The sequence below is a fragment of the Trachypithecus francoisi genome, unplaced genomic scaffold (genome assembly GCF_009764315.1).
Source record: "Trachypithecus francoisi isolate TF-2019V2 unplaced genomic scaffold, Tfra_2.0 Lachesis_group2, whole genome shotgun sequence".
NCBI classification, from domain to species: Eukaryota; Metazoa; Chordata; class Mammalia; order Primates; family Cercopithecidae; genus Trachypithecus; species Trachypithecus francoisi.
Genome location: NW_022681465.1, coordinates 38,452,697 through 38,470,854, shown reverse-complemented (window position 1 = coordinate 38,470,854; position 18,158 = coordinate 38,452,697).

Here is an 18,158-nt window from a genome sequence, read left to right as displayed (position 1 = left end):
AAAGCTGAAACAGTAGCAACTTGTAGTTTGCATGATCTTTTATTTGTTTTCTAAGTAAGTGGGAGAAATAAGGTATTTTATAATTCAAAATTTTTAAATTTAGTAGGTTTTGAGAAAAAAAACAGTACAAAAAAAAAGATAGGGGAAACAAAATATCATAATATTTGTCCTTGGATGCTTAATTGGAACCACAGTCCTTTGTGTGGTATTTTTGAAGGAGCCACTAGCCAGCTTATCAGAACATCAAGTTCTGGCAAAATGACAGGATCGACTGCCATTGAAATGTGCAAAATAAAAATTTCCTGGCATCTTAAAAAAAATTTTGAAGTCAATTACTCCACAAGTAAGTCTTACCTAATTTATGAAGCAACAACAACAACAAAAATCTAAATTCTCTTGGTTAGCTGTGAATAATTTTTAGGGCTTATGTATTCAGTACATGCATTTCATTGCTTTCACATGTTAATAGCTATTCATTCACTGTTCCCTCTGAATTGATCTTAACAAGATTATGCTCCTTTTTCTAATTTATTGAACTAGCATGGAATATATTTATATAAAAATTAGCTGCTTAAATACTTCCTTGATGAAAAACATAGCTGTTTTAATTTTATTATGAATTTTAATCAGAAAAAAATGACCTTTGAAATTTTCTTCTGCCTCATTTTATATTTGTGTGTGCTTGTGCTTCTCTCTCTTTATATAATTAGACATCTTTATAATTTAATTAAATTTTATATAAAAAACATGTGACTGGACAGTAAAAGTTTATTTTGAAAGAAAGATCTTAAGGAAACAGTTAATAAATTAATATGACTGACAGAAGACGACCTGTTTTCTTTGAAAATACTAGTTCTTCCAGCACAGTGCATCTATTTTACAATAAAACACATTCTGGTTTGCTTTTGATTTAAAAAAAAAAAGAAATCCTCTGAAGCTAATCCAAAAATGCCCTGTTCTCAGTTTCTTTTGATGCAAAGTTCCAAGCCTTTTGGGGATCTGCTGTAATTGTTGCCAGTCTAACAAGTACTTCTTCATACCATACCCAAAATACCAACTCACGAAAATGGTTCTCTGAGAAGAGAAACCAAATTTTTGTCTCCTGTTTGAAGATTATAAAAACCTGTATGACTGGAATGAAGCTTTAAATAAGCTGGTGGTCCTTAAAGACTTTAATGTATAAAAGAATGTACCAGAGAGTATTGTTAAACGTTTATTTTCAAACCCCAGCTTCAAAGAGGCTGATCCAATAGGTGTGGATTAGGGTTTAGGAATAATTTGTAATGAGTAACCTCAAGTGATTATCATGTTGGCTGTCCCAGGATCACACTGAGAATGCAGAGAATACTTATCAAGTTACTAATGCAATTATTCTATTCAATGTCAAGATGAAAACCAATTGAGGTCATGTCAGCTTTATGAAAGAAATTTGCAGGTTAGTGTGTTTGGTTGTGATTCTTCACACTTACTGCTGGCAGTGAGTTGAAATTAAAAGATAAACTTTTTTTCTTTTGTTTTTTTTTTTTTTTAGACAGGGTCTCACTCCATTGTCCAGGCTGGAGTGCAGTGGCATGATCTCGGCTCACTGCAACCTCTGCCTCCCAGGTTCAAGCAATTCTCCTGCCTCAGCCTCCCCAGTATCTGGGATTACAGACATACGCCATCATTCCCGGCTAATTTTTGTATTTTTAGTAGAGACAAGGTTTCACCATGTTGGCCAGACTGGTCTCAAACTCCTGGCCTCAAGTGATCCACCCCCTTCAGCTTCCCAAAATGTTGGGATTATAAGTGTGAGCCACCACACCTAGCCAAAAGATAAATTTTGGCCCATTTTTAAATTGAATCATTTGTTTTTTTGCTGTTGAGTTGTTTGAGCGCCTTATAAATTCTGGTAGCTAATCACTTGTCAGATGGACAATTTGCAAATATTTTCTCCCATTCTGTGTATTATCTCTTCACTTTGTTGATTGTTTACTTTTCTGTGCAGAATTGTTTTAACTTGATGTAATTCCATTTGTCTATTTTTGCTTTTGTTGCCCGTGCTTTTGACGTGTTATACAAAAAAAAAAAAAAAAAAGTCCTGTAGGGTTTTCCCAATGTTTTCTTCTAGTAGTTTATAACTTTACGTCTTAGATTTAAGTATTTAACCCACTTTGATTTGATTCTTGTGTATGGTGAGAGATGGGGTCTAGTTTCGTTCTTATACACATAGTTAGTTACCTGTTTTTCCTAGCACATTTTATGAAGAAACTATCCTTTACTCATTGTATGTTCTTTGACTTTGCTGAAGATGAGCTGGCTGCAAATGCATGGATTTATATCTGGATTCTCTATTCTGTTCCATTGTTCTGTGTGTCTATTTTTGTGCCAGTACTATGCTGATTTGGTTACTATAACTTTGTAGTGAATTTTGAAATCAGGTAGTTTGATGCCTCCAGCTCTGTTCTTTTTGCTCAGGATTATTTTGACTTTTTTTTTTTGGTTTATACAAACTTTAAGTTTTTTTTTTTCTTTTTGTTTTCTATTTCTGTGAAGAATGTTATTGATATGTTGATAGGGATTGTATTTAATCTGTAAACTACTTTCGATAGTATTACCATTTTAACAATATTAATTCTTCCAGTCCATGAGCATGGAATATCTTTCCATTTTTTGGTGTCTTCTTCTATTACTTTCATCAGTGTTTTATAGTTTTCCTTGTATAGATCTCTCACTTCTTTGGTTAAATTGATTCTTAGGTATTTTGTATCCTTGGTGGCTATTGTAAATGGGATTGCTTTCTTTATTTCTCTTTAGATTGCCCACTGTTGGCATATATAAATGCTACTGGTTTTGATATGTTGATATTGTATCCTGCAACTTTACTGAATTTATCAGTTTTAACAGCTTTTTGGTGAAGTCTTTAGGTTTTTCTAAGTATAAGATCATGTTATCTGTGAATCTGAATAGATATTTCTTAAAAGAAGACATACAAATGGCCAACAGGTAAATGGAAAAATGCTCAACATCAGTGACCAAATACAAATCAGAACTACAATGAGATATCATCTCACTCCAGTTAAAATGGCCTTTATGAAAAAAAAAAAAAAAAGAAACAAAAAATCTCAGACAATAACAGACACTGGTGAGCATGTGAAGAAAGAAGAATCCTTGTACACTGTTGGTGGGAATCTAAATTAGTACAGCCACTATGGAGAACAGCATAGAGGTTCCTCAGGAATTGAAAGCTGGAACTACCATAAGATCCAGCAATTGCACTACTGGTCATATTTCTTACAAAAGGGAAATCCAGTATATTGAAAAGATATCTGCACTCTGTTTATTTCAGCACTAACCATAATAGCCAAAAGGTGGAATAAACCTAAGTGCCCATCAGTGAATGAGTGGATAAAGAAAATATGGTCTATATATACAATAGAATATTATTAATCCATTAAAAAAATGAAATCCTGTCATATATTAGCAACATGGATGGAAATGGAGGTCATTATATTAAATGACATAAGTGAAATGCACAAAGTCAAATATTCCATATTCTTATTCATATGTGTGTGCTAAAACAGTGTATCTCATGAACATAGATAATCAATTTGTGGTTACCAGAGGCCAAGAAGGTAAGGGGGAGGAAGATTTGAAGAAAAGGTGATTAGCAGATGTTGGGAGCAGGCCCCCCAAAATCTGGCCATAAACTGGCCCCCAAACTGGCCATAAACAAAATCTCTGCAGCAATGTAACATGTTCATAATGGCCCTAATGCCCAAGCTGGAAGGTTGTGGAATTATGGGAATGAGGGCAAGGAACACCTGGCCTGCCCAGGGCAGAAAACCGCTTAAAGGCATTCTTAAGCCACAAACATGAGCGATCTGTGCCTTAAGGACAGGCTCCTGCTGCAGTTAACTAGCCCAACCTATTCCTTTAATTCAGCCCATCCCTTCATTTCCCATAAGGGATACTTTTTTTTAGTTAATTTAATATCTATAGAAACAATGCTAATGACTGGTTTGCTGTTAATAAATATATGGGTAAATCTCTGTTCGGGGCTCTCAGCTCTGAAGGCTATGAGACCCCTGATTTCCCACTTCACACCTCTATATTTCTGTGTGTGTGTCTTTAATTCCCTAGCGCTGCTGGGTTAGGGTCTCCCCAACCGAGCAGGTCTCAGCTAGCGGGTACAAATACATGGTTTGATGGCAGAAATAAGACTTAGTGCTAGATAGATCAGTAGGGTGACTGTAGTTCACAATAATTTATTTATATTTTGAAAGCGCTAAGAGAGAATAATTCAAATGGTTCTAGTATTAAAAAAAGAAAACTGTTTAAGTGGGTAGATATCCCAGGTACACTATTTTGACGTTTATACTCTATATCAACATAATACATTTTCACATGTACTCCCAAACCATCTACATCTATTATGCATCAGTAAACATTTTTTGAAAAAAGATAAGAAAGACAGAAAACATAAATGTGGTCATCTGAAAATGGAGATGCTTGGCTCTGTGTGTGTGTGTGTGTGTGTGTGTGTGTGTGTATGAGAGAGAGAGAGAGAGAGAGAGAGAGAGAGAGAGAGAGAGAGAGAGAAAGAGAGAGAGAGAGAGAATCTAGTAATGGAAACTTCCCTTGGCTTAACTGGTACTCATAAAACTAAGTAATCCATTTTGTTGCTGTTGTTGATTTATCAGAAAATTTAACATCACAGGGATTATGTTTGAAAATTACAGGTAATTTAAGAAACTAATTGGTAACAAACATTTTCCAATTTGCACCATTTTATCATGCAACTATTCTCCTTTACCCCCGAAGGTAATTTTTCACTTTTCGTTGTTTTTACTTTCAGTGGATTTTTAATTCCTATTCATCACATCATGACCACAGGGTAGAATTACAAGTCATTTTCCAAGAGAAAGAACCATTGGACCTTAGAACAAAAAGGAAACAAAGCATTTAGTATAATGACCATGTTTAACATAAGAATCTGATTTGTTAGAGTCCTTAAGTGTCTGTCTAACTTCTCCAGAAAGCTTAGAGCCTGAAGCAAATGTTTATGTGATATTAATTTATTAGGGAGTGCAATCTCAGGGAAGCAGGTTGTGGGAGAAGGGGACAGAAGAAGGGAATGTTGCTTACCACTTGGTACAGATTCAGACGATTAGTTGATTTTGCAGGACCATATTCTGAGAGGGTGTATGAACAAATGTTTCTCAAATAAGCCTGTCCACAGGTAGGGGAGGAGATGAATTTCTCCACTGCTTTCTACCTCCCGCTGGTCATAGTTTTGCCCCATGGACGTCAATTCTCTTGTATTTCCAGGGTACAAACTTCATCACTAACAGAATTCCTGGGGAAATAAGTCAGAGTTCTGTAGTGCAGTCAGGAGACTAACAACTTTGTGCCCTGTGAGGTTAGTAGCTCAGTGGAGCTGGATGGAGCTCATGCAGAATTGTCGGCCATGACAATGCCTCAGGTAAAACAAGTGGCCAAGGGCCTTAGAGATAAGCAAGGCTCTTAGGGGACAGAAAAGAGGGAGGCTTGATCCATTGAAGTTTCCTGTGGGTATGGCAGAATCAAGGGTAAAACACGCTTATGTGAAATGCATTTAAAAAAATTCTGATCATAATTTTTTTTAACCATGGCAAACAAGAAAAAGGAAAGCAGGTAACTTTTGCATTGATGTTGTTTCCTTCAGAAAAAATATATTTTATGTTCTTAAGAAAAAGAAGCAATTGGCATATGTTTCTGACAATATGGCAGATTAGACAGATCAGATTATTGAAAAATCTTCTTTGCACAACATACTAGATAAAAAGATAGCCAACATACCTTTAAATTTGTAGTGAGGCCGGGCGCGGTGGCTCAAGCCTGTAATCCCAGCACTTTGGGAGGCCGAGACGGGCGGATCAGGAGGTCAGGAGTTCGAGACTATCCTGGCTAACACGGTGAAACCCTGTCTCTACTAAAAAATACAAAAAGCTAGCCGGGCGAGGTGGCTGGCGCCTATAGTCCCAGCTACTTGGGAGGCTGAGGCAGGAGAATGGCGTAAACCCGGGAGGCGGAGCTTGCAGTGAGCTGAGATCCGGCCACTGCAGTCCAGCCGGGCGACAGAGCGAGACTCCGTCTCAAAAAAAAAAAAAAAATTTGTAGTGAAACAAGTGAAAAAGCAAGGACATTGAACTGTATTAAGAATAGGAACTTCTGTCGATCAAAAGACATTATTAAGAGATTGAAAGTGCAAGATACAAGAGAAGAAAATCATAAATAACAAGAACTGTGTTTATATTCAAAGTATATAAAAGGCTCTTGTAAAATAATATAATTTCCAAAAAGTACAGATGAACCACAAGTAAATGGGGGCTTGATTTTTTCCCCCAAAGGTTATGTTCAAATGTTCAATGAGGATATGAAAATGCTCTCTGCATTAACAGGGACATATAAATTAAAACTGCAAGGAGATACCAGCACACACTCACCAGACTACCTAAACTTAAAAAGACTGGGAATGGTAAGGATACTAATGGGTTTAAGGAGACACTACTCCAAATATGGCCCCATGGCATACTGAATATTTTAATCTGAGGAAATTAGAGAAATGACAGGTGCAGGAAGGACTTTCTAATCTTCTCCTGAAGCATGTCATAAGCCCCTCATGTGAGGGAGTCTCCTGCTTTTCCTGCAAAAGCAGCATCATTATCTCTGAAGACAGATGGATGCCAAGAAGAATCTGAGTGACCAGGTCTTGCGAAATTTACCCCAGTCAATTACCCTCAGCTTGTATCCCTTTTTGTTCTATCTCATTTGCCTACAATTCTCTGCTTTTCATTAAACCCAGTATAAAAACACTCAGGATTAATTGTTTCTTCAGGTCTTCCTTTCATTATGAAAGCTCCCATGTTGTAAAACATAGATTAAATACATTTTTGTGCTTTTCTCTTGTTAATTTTTGTTGTTGTTGTTGTTGTTGTTGTTGTTATAGAGGCCTCAGCAGAGAAATTAGAAGGGTATAAGAGAATCCTTGCCATGTAAAACAACTGGAATTCTACAATTTCCTGGTGGTATATATCAGCACAACTATTATGGAAAACTGTTTGGTAGTATTACCAATGAAGGGGTTCAAATATGCCACCTGAAAATATGTCATTTTGGAAAATGGAATGTTTTGAGCTAAAGGCAATTGAGAACTAGCAGGCCCAGAAAAAACTTTTAATTTCCTCCTTAACCACTTAAAATAGTGTATAAATTTCGACTTTTATAAAAGAAATTTTCATCAGTAAAGATATCTGTATTAGGAATACAATCTGAGACAATTTTTATCACCTGAGAGACTCTTAAAGGCATAACAAGGCAACTTTTATTTACTATACATTTTCTCCTCTCACCCTCCCATAATTTACCTCCTCCCCCATACCCAGAAGCTCCAAATCCATTTCTTTGCATAGCCCAGGACAATATATGTCTCAATGGAGTCTCAGTAGTCTTAGGCTACTTCAAGTCTTATATATTTTTTTGAAACTTCCATGCATACATATATGTGTAATAATTTTTTCCTTCTGTTATCCTGTGTTATGTCAAATTAACTCTTAAGGCAGCCAGATAATCTAGAAGGGTAGAAGAAAACTTTTTTTTGTTCCCTACACTGTTCTTAAGAATATGTATATCCTATAATCCAGAAATTCCATTTCTAGCATACACCTGTGAAAGAAAAAATAACTTGGGCCCCTTCATGCTAGAAACTGCTCAGGGCAAATCTGCATCCCATTCTATTCAAGTCATCCCTCTACTCACAGAGATAGATGCATATCCTGATTGCCTCCTTTGGAATGACTTACCAGAAACTCAATAGAATGCAACCATTTGTCTCTCACCTACCTACGGCGTGGAAGTCCCCAGGGGAAGCCTTGCTTTGAGTTGTGCCCACCTTTCTGGATGGAACTAATGTACTTCTTACATATATTGATTGATGTCTCATGTCTCCCTAAAATATATAAAACCAAGCTATGCTCCGACCACCTTAGGCACATGTCAGGACTTCCTGAGGCTGTGTCACGAGCATGTCCTCAACTTTGGTAACCATTTATGTCCTCTAGCTCAGGCTTCAGTTCTTTGTGATCTGCATTCATTCAGACTGGGAGAGTTCCATTGTCTCCTCAGGTTCACATTTTTGGCAAAGTCTCTTTCAGACAGCCTCAAGTTAGATTTACTTTTTGTCCACTGTGATGGCTTCCAATTACAACTAATCTCTCTCTTCTTAGTAGCAGTATTTAAAAACCCTGAAACAATTTTTGAACAGAAATTTCCTTCAAAATATGAAAGGCATTATTCTTCTATTTGTTACAACAATGAAAAATTTGTTATTTCCAGGAAGGTATACCTAAGAATAACGGATAACAGTCATAATACATCAAGAGATGTATTTCCCCCAAGAGAATGGAAAATATATTCTTAAAAGCATGGTGAATATTAAGGGGGCTTTCATTTTACAAAGGAGAATTTAAATAGTCAAAGGTCTTCTGGAACACATATTTGCCTCATGGGGTTGTAAAAATTAGAAATAAGAACAGTGAAGTACCTGGTGCATAGTGGGTGCTAAGTCATTTATTATTAATTTCAGAATCCTTCCTCCAGGGAAATTTTCCACCAGCTTCTAAAATTATACTTTGGAAGGCAATTAATTTTAGTTTCTTATTTGATTCAGCCTTTAATTCACATTTATTCAATTTTCTTAGTTGTGAAAGCTGTTGAGTAGAAATACCAAATAATTGGCTAAAGGAAGACTATTTCTTACATTAGATGTATTACTGTACTACATTAGTTCCTGAATTTCTGCATGATTCTGACATTTCACTGAATCTGGACTGGGAGTTTCACCATGTGGTAAAACTCTCTTCAGAGAGTTCTGACTTTTCTCTATACTAACATTTCTATATGCCCTTCATCTCATGATAAGATCTATATATAAATGATGGCTTTGTTTAAAACAAAAGTATAACTTCGCTCGAGGTAAGCAGCCCTTGACTCAATTAGAAAAAGATTGAACTGAAGAGCAAAAATGTATTGCTTTTCTTGCCCCACTGTCCTCCAACAAAGAAAATCAGAGTTGGGAAATGCTCTAAACTGATTCTGCCTGATAGCTGAGCATGGAGTTTACCTTTGTGAAAAGTGAGAAATTAATAGAGATAACAAGGGAAGTTACAATTTTTAACAGCACTCTGGGGAATGAGAGGTGAGTTTGTGACCATTGGCATCACAGATTTGTGTGACAACCTGATGTTCTGTTTCATGCTCAGAGACCCACCACACTGTCACATTCCCTACACAAATGTCCTCAGAAAAAAAATTGTAGAAATATACATCTAAGAGCATGCATATGGTATAGAGCTTAGACCATACTTTAGGATCAGTCTGTCTTGGGTTTGAATCCTGACTTTGCTACTTCCTAACTGAAGGTGATAAGCAGAGATTAGCATTTTCAAAAGCTTGGCAGTGGAAGCCAAGCAAAACTTAAGGTTGAGGAAGAGTTGTGGGAGGAAGATTAATATAAGGGAGCTTGAGCATGTTTATAACCTGAGGACCCGGAGAATTTAAAGAGGGTGTAGAGGGAGTATTTATTTAAGTTAATGTTTCCTTGTGTGAAAAACAGGCATAACACAGATCTATTTGAGGTTGATATTGGAATTAAATTAGAGTATTTTATATGTATCATATATATGTATACATATTCTTTTAATCTGTTTTGTGCTACTATAACAAAATACCACAGAGTGGGTAATTTATAAAGAGTAGAAATTTATTTCTGACAGTTCTGGAGGTTTGGAAGTCCAAGATCAAGGTGCTGGCATCTGGTGTCTGTTAAGAGCTGGGTCTCTACTCCCAAGATGGTGTCTTGAATGCTGTATCCTCCAGAGCAGGGGAAAACTGTTCTTACATGGCAGAAGAGCAGAAGAGAAGAAACCCACTCCTGCAAGCCCTTCTTGTAGTGGCATTCATCCATTCATGAGGACTCTCCTCATGACATAAACACCTCCCATTAGACTCCACCTCCCAACACTGTTACTTTGGGGATTAACTTTCAACATGAGTTTTGTAGGGGACAAAACAATTCAAACCACAGCACATATATATATATTCTTGCACACACACACACACACGTGTGTGTATGTATGAGTATACATACATGCATACATACATATATAACATTTATTTTTATATGTTAATATGTATATATAAAATATGTAATAGGCATATTATATATACATTATGTATAATGTATATCCATATATAACATCAATGCATCACAGAGTAGGTATTGAGTACCTTGGTACCTCATATCTGTACTCAGTAAATTATATCTGGAAGCAAAACTGGAAGTATTTCTGGGGTTATGAGATAAAATTGGATGGTAAAATTTGGTTAAAATTAGACTGTTAGCAGCCTTTCTCAACTAGGATTCCTTATTTGGACAACACAAAATTATTTGAGTGTCTACTTTCTCAATTCTTGCAAAGATGTTATATGACTAGTGCCATTTTAGATGCATTAGAGATAATTCATTATGGATAATCATTGGTTACTTTAGGGCATCAGCACTTACTTTGCAAAACCAGTTGTGAAAACTTGTTTACATTAACATAAGCAGACTATTAATAGATATGGAAATGATTATTATAAAAAAAGTTTACTGTTGCTTCATTATATTGTACTGAATTGTACAGAAGCCCAGCATAGAACTCCTTTAAGGATACAAGTTAAGAGATTATCTAAAAGCTTTAGACCCAGGCAGCAGTCTATACTTAATAATTTATTTTTGAAATCATATCTTTTTTATTTATGAATATGATTTTATACACATGATATTAAAAAAGTTAAGGAAGCTTTATGATACTTAACAGAGAGGCTTTAACCTCAGATGGATGCAAGTCTTTATTGTAGCTCCAAAACTCACTATGGTTGTGTGCTTGGGCATCTGAGTTTTCAGTTCCTTCATCAACCACAATCGCAATACTCATTTTATCATTGTTAATATTAAAAGAGAATATATATAAAGTGTTTAAGACAATGGCTGGGACATAATAGGTGTTAAATAAATTGCAAACCCTAATTTTATTAATTGAGCATATGACCCATTTTGAACATAAGCATGCATGATGATTTCCTCAAAATTATTACTCAATGAATATTATCACTATTTCCAAAAGGACCAAAGAGAATCTTATTTTAGGTGTTTGTATCAGTTACAATAACTAAGTTATATTGCAATTAAAACATACCCCAAATTTCTTCAAAATAATATAAAACAGCATAGTTTATTACTTACTCATACTATATGTCTTTTGCATGTCAATAATGGGGGTGTGGTGAGAAGTTCTGCTTTCTGTCCTCTGTGACTCAAACTGATGGAGAGATGCTTCGCGGTTGAGAAAGCTATGAGTCACAGTAAAGGAGTAATGATATGAAGATGTAAGCATTGTCAAATGCTTTCACCTGTAAAAGACAGTTGTCTTTACTCACAGTCCATGAGCAAAAGAAACTCACATGACCATGTTCAACCACAAGATCTCTGGGAAATGTAATCCTCTCATGTCCCTAGATGTAGGGGAAAACCAAACGTTGGTCCATAGTGAGTGTCTACTACAGTAGCATAAGGCACTTACTGAACTAAACAAACAAACAAATGATAACTTAAGCATTTCATTTATACGGAATAGTTTTCTTGTTATTTTACATAATGGAATCAATTTTACCTTTATTAATGCTTAAAATGAAATGAGGCTCAAACTGAAGTCTTTAAATTTTGCAGTAGTCTCTCAATTCTGTTTTAATTCATTTTCCGTTTGATTCCATGAGACTATTTGTCATATAGTTTATACATTAGATTCTCATTATTCACAGATTCCACATTTTCAGTTCGTCTATGCACTAAAATTTACTTATCCTCTCAAAATCAGTTCTCATAGAGCTGATTTGACGACACGTGCAGAGCTGTGAAAAATTTGAGTTGCTCAATGTGCACATTCCCAGATGAGGCAAAACATCGAAACACTGCCTTCTTGTTAGCTGTCATACTGTAAAAAAAGTGCCCCTTTTTGGTTTATTCAGTGACACTTTCTGTTTTTTTTTTCATTTTGTACATTTTCTTGATAATTTTGCCTGTAGCTTAATTTGTAGATGTAAAATTAAAAAAACAAATAATATGCAAATCCCTACTAATTGAATATTTTTTCCTGGTGATTTGTACTATAAAATTAGATGTAAGTTTTAAATGAAAACATTAAACACAAATAATTAAATATGGCACAGTTTGTTAATTATGGGACACAGTTTAACATTCTGACAAAACATAAAATAGTATCACAAATGAGATACAAATGGAATAATATTGTATATATATCCTAAATCCTACAAGTCAAAAATAGGTATCCTTACCTGTAATTGAACATAATGAATCCTGATACAGATTTATGTACATTTTGTAAATTGAGTGATGTGAAACAATTTTCATGTACAATGCTAAAACCAAAATTTCTGTGTTCAAAACTTTATTTTTTTGAAGTTAGATACCATTAGGAAAAAGATGTATGGGCTTTCTGGTTTTTAAATTTATGTTTCAGTGTGTGGTTCTTCTCCATTTCAAATAAACAAATGAAAAGTGAGCTGCTGGCATCAGGAAGAAAGATAATTTTTCTTCCCTTTTCCCTCAAGGTATTATAAATAAGGGAAGGAACTGACTTTTAGGGAATAAGCCTTGTTACACTGTCAGTATATTTCTTTAGGGTCCATTTTTTTTTTTATTCTTACATAAGAGATCCTAATTCCTTCCATTTATCCTTGCCCATTAGCTAAAACTGGAGATGTCAGGGAAACAATAATTTATATGATAAAAGGCTGGTATGTTAGGAATGACCGTCTCTGAATTCTTTATGAACAACTAGGCAGCATAACGTGGCAGACAGGTTAATCCAGGAGATTATAAATTGACCTGGATGTAAATCTGGTGTATGCCCATTCCTCATAATTATATCAGGAAAGGCGTTAGGCAGTGCAGCCAGTTTTTGTTAATCAACAGGATTCTACAATCCTCACTTTAGCTTCATTTCATACTAGGAAAAGAGCATTTCTATACCTCTCATAGTTAATGCGGCATTCTCATTCTTTCTTTCTAATCTGTGCTCTAATCACTAGAATACTTGCGATATGACGTGCCACAGTTATTTGTGACAAGAAGCCATGGATCCCTTCATTCTCTGCCCCTCCACCCATATCTATGGATCTATCTATCTATTGATCTGTCATCTAGCTAGTCATCCATTCATCTATAGTCTCGTTATTATCTTATAGACAGGAGCCTTAAATGACTTGATCATTATTTCAGGTTAAAAAAAATGAGCAACAATCCCCCGGTCATGAAGTTATAATTCAGGCCTCTTCTCTATTAAGTTGCTCTCAGGTAATAATGTAGAGAGAAATTGGCACAAACCCTACAAATGATTTTCTATTTTTAACTATATTCCCCTTGTGGTACCTGAGTAGACTTTGTGCTCATTAGTCTTTGGCTCCTACTGATCTTGTGCTGTGTTGGCAGTCATGTGATAAACCTCTGCACAAGATGCTGGGGGAAAATCTAGCCTGTACTTCTGCAGCCTAATGACAGTCAGATCCAAGAGATGAATACATCTGAGGAGTCAAAATGCTTCTGTGTCAGAATTTTATAGCAAGAGAAAGCAAGTTGGGACACTGGTTATTTTCTGGGACATCAGCTACTGACTTACGAACTTGATGGGACCTCCCTACTTATTACTTTACAATGAAATGAAGGTTATTTTAAATGTTGATTGTTAGCTTGTAATGTCCCCCCTACCCCACCCCATTTTCGTTAGAAATGTCATTTACAGATTGTTACTTGACACACAGTAAAAAGTGTGGAGTTTTTGAGCAGTTAAAAAAGAGGATTGTGCCACAGAGGCCACTGTAAGATTTGTAACAGAGTTCTGAATGTATTTTACTCCTTGATTCCAGTAGTGATAAACCTAGGTTTGTTTATTTTTGTTAGTTTGTTTTTTTAGAAGCATAAATCACGAAAAAAAGGAAAAAGAGTAGTACTGGTGTGACCTTAAGTCAACTAAAAGTGAGCTACTGGTATCAGGAAGAAAGAGAAAAGATGTAGAAAAGCCTAATGAACTGCTGATGTGAGACTTGGAGAGCCAAGAAACAGGTCTGAGGCTAATGATGTGGTGAGGATGGAGAGATTAGGAAATCTGAGAAGGTCTCAGGACACATGATGAATCCGAGGAAACTGTTTATTTGCCAACCTGTGGGAAAGGTATGGAAGCCATTTAAAGGTTGGTGTTTTCTGAAATAAATTTCTACTGGCAGTCTGCAGATGAAAAGACCTATTATATTGTCGTCAACCCATTAAATTTTATCCTAGGCCCTGTTTGGAAGAGTCCTTGAAAAGAGAAGCATCAATTTTCCAATAAGAAGTAAATGGAGGTAGGATGAACTTAACCACCCTCTTCCCTACTCTCCAAACAGTCATCAGGCTTATGCAGTAAGTATCTGGATGGAGGTTACAACTACAACAGCATCTCAAAGAGAAAGCGTTGTGCAGTGGTAGGTTATGGGTTTGAATTTGGTGTAAACTGGAGCCAGGTTTGAATTCTGGGTATGTAACTTGCAAACTGCTCTTTGAGCTTCAGATTCCTTATGGCTAAAATGGGGTTAACAATATTGACCTCACATTTTTGTGAAGATTGAATATTAAATGAACCCATGCATTTAAAACATTGAGTAAAATGCTAAATCTAGAGAAGGTACTCAGTTAGGGGTCGCATTTACTATTATTTACTTCATCAGTGTCATGTCATGTGTTCAACAATCTGAAGCGTAACTTAGAATCTCCTGGAAAGTGGAACAGACATTTATATTTTGATTCTAGAGATTCTGATGCACCCAAAGCTAAGAACATTGGCCTTGGGGTCTGTGACTTGATGCAATTTCCTTGGACCTGGACTATACCCAGCTGTGGAAACACAATGTGATAGGAAGTCCTTGGGATGCTGCAGTGGGTGATGGGGAACTCCCTAGGGGGAACTCCCTAATGTCTCTCTGCATGGCTGGTGTGAAGTCATGAAGATAACAGAAAAATCTATGTTCTCCCCTCTAAAAAATGTACCCCTCAAATTCAGAATAATAGTGCTTTTTGGGTATCTATTTCTAAAGATTTCCCCTAATATTTGCCTTAAAGTTATATCTTCTCTAAGACTATTGTTGCCCTGGACCCCTATGTCTTCTCTGTCTTTGTCCCAATATACAATTTTTTTTTTTTTTTTTTTTTTTTTGAGATGGAGTTTCGCTCTTGTCACCCAGGCTGGAGTCCAATGACGTGATCTCGGCTCACTGCAACCTCTACCTCCTGGGTTCAAGTGATTCTCCTGCTTCAGCCTCCCGAGGAGTTGGGATTACAGGCGTGCACCATCATGCCCAGCTAATTTTTGTATGTTTAGTAGAGATGGGGTTTTGCCATGTTGGCCAGGCTGGTCTTGAACTCTTGACCTCAAGTGATCCACCCGCCCTGGCCTCCTAAAGTGCTGGGATTACAGGCGTGAGCCACCACTTAGACTCTGAGGGTTAACCTATTAAGCCAGTTCAGCACAGTAACTGAACCTAACATTTCTAAAAAAGAGCTCTTAGAATTTAATGCCTCTCTTCTACCAAAGGAATCGAATATTATATGATTTATGCCTATGATTGATGGTTTGTGTTTTCATTTACAAACTGCCAACATAACCACCCATCTCCAAAGCTTTTGTCTCTTTTAAGCAAACAGAAATAAATTAAGATTGCTGTAATGGCAGTGGGAATGGAAAGGAGAGGATGGATTCATGACCCATTTAGAGGGTACAATTGACAGGATTTACTGGAAAGGAGAGTGAGTATTGAGCTTAACACTGAAATTTCAAAATTGTGCAACTAGATGGATAATGGTCATATTTCACTAAAATAGGACACAGGGCCAGGAGCAGATTTTGGGTTGCATTATTTAAATTCAGATAAGTTTTGTTAAGTATGAAGTGCCAAATGGGATGATTGGTAAGTAATTGTACACATGGTTTGGGGCTAAGAGGTCAAGCTTAGATTCATGATCTAGAAAACTTGAATTACTCATATCAAGAGGATTTTGCAATGTGCAATTAATTGTATATATTTAACTGCTAGAATATGTTGTCATAATATTAGACACATTATGTATGTTGTTTCTTAATTTTTTAAAAAAATTTAATTTTTAATTGCTATGGTACATAGTAGGTGTATATACTTATGCAGTACATGAGATATTTTGAGACAGGCATACACTATATAATAATCAAATCAGGGTAAATGGGGTGTACATCTCCTCAAGCATTTACCATTTTGTTGTGTTACAAATATTTAAATTTTACTTTTAGCTATTTTAAAATGTACAATAAATTATTGCTGACTATAATCACCCTATTGTGCTATCAAGTATTAGATCTTATTTGTTCTCTCTAAATATATTTTCATACCTATCAATCATCCCCACTTTTCCCCTCCCCTACCCACCACTCTTCCTAGCCTCTGGTAACCATTGTTCTACTCTCTACCTCCATGTGTACATTTTAAAACATTTTTAGCTCCCACAAATGTGAGAACATGCAAAGTTTATCTTTCTATGCCTGGCTTATTTCCTTTAACATAATGTCTTCCAGTCCTTCCATGTTGTTGCAAATGACAATATCTTATTCTTTTCTATGGATGAATAGTCTTCCATTGTGTAATGTACCACATTTTCTTTATCCATTCATCTGTTGACAGGCACTTAGATTGCTTGCAAATCTTGGCAACTGTGAATAGTGCTGCAATGAACATGGTAACTCTGACTTACAGGTTTTATTTCCTTTGGACAAACAGCCAGTAATGGGATTGCTGGATCACATGGTAGTTTTATGTTTAGTTTTTGGAGAAACTTCTGTGCTGTTTTCCATAGTGTCTGTACTAATTTACATTCTCACCAACAGTGTACAAGGATTCCCTTTTTTCCACATTCTCATCAGCATTTGTTATTGCCTGTCTTTTCGATAAAAGTCATTTTTAACTCAAGTGAGATGATATCTCATTGAAGTTTTGATGTGCATTTCTCTGATAATCAATAATGTTGAGCACCTTTTCATATACCTGTTTGCCTTCTTTTCTCAAAAGAAGATGTACAAATGGCAAACAGGTATATGAAAAGGTCTATTCAGCTCTTTTGCTTATCTTTAAGTTGAAATACTTGATTTTTTTCCTATAGAGTTGTTTGAGCTCCTTATATATTCTAATTATTAATCCATTGTCAGATGGATAGTTTGCAAATATTTTCTCTCATTCTGTGGGTTATCTCTTCATTTTGTTAATTGTTTCCTTTGCTGTGCAGAAACTTTTTAACTTGGTATGATTCTATATATCCATTTTTAGCTTCAGTTGCCATATTTGCCCAGACCAATGTCCTGGAGAATTTCTCCAATGTTTTCTTTTAGTAGTTTCAGGTTTGACATCTTAGATATAAGTAATTAGTTTTGATTTGATTTTTGTATATGATGAGAGATAGGAGTCTAGTTTCATTCTTCTATACATGGATACTCAATTTTCCCAGGACCATTTATTGAAGAGACTACCCTTTCTCCACTGTATGTTCTTTGCACTATTGTTCAAAATGAGTTCACCACAGATGTACAGATTTATTTCTGGGTTCTCTATTGTGTTTCATTCGTCTATGTGTCTATTTTTATGCCAGTATCATGTTGTTTTGGTTCCTATAGTTCTGTAGTCTAATTTGAAGTCAGATAATGAGATTTCACCAGTTTTATTATTTTTGTTCAGGATGGCTTGGGCCTTCTGGGTCTTTTGTATGTCCATATAAATTTAATGATTATTTTTTCTACTTCTGTGAAAAATGTCTTTGGCATTTTAATAGACTTTCCACTGAATCTGTAGATTGCTTTGGGTAGTATGGACATTTTAATAATATCGATTTTTTTCCAATCCATGAACGTGGAATATCTTTCCATTTTTTTGTGTCCTCTTCAATTTCTTGCATCAGTGTTTTATACTTTTCATTGTAGAGATCTTTCACTTCTTTGGTTATGTTAATTCACAGATACTCAATTTTA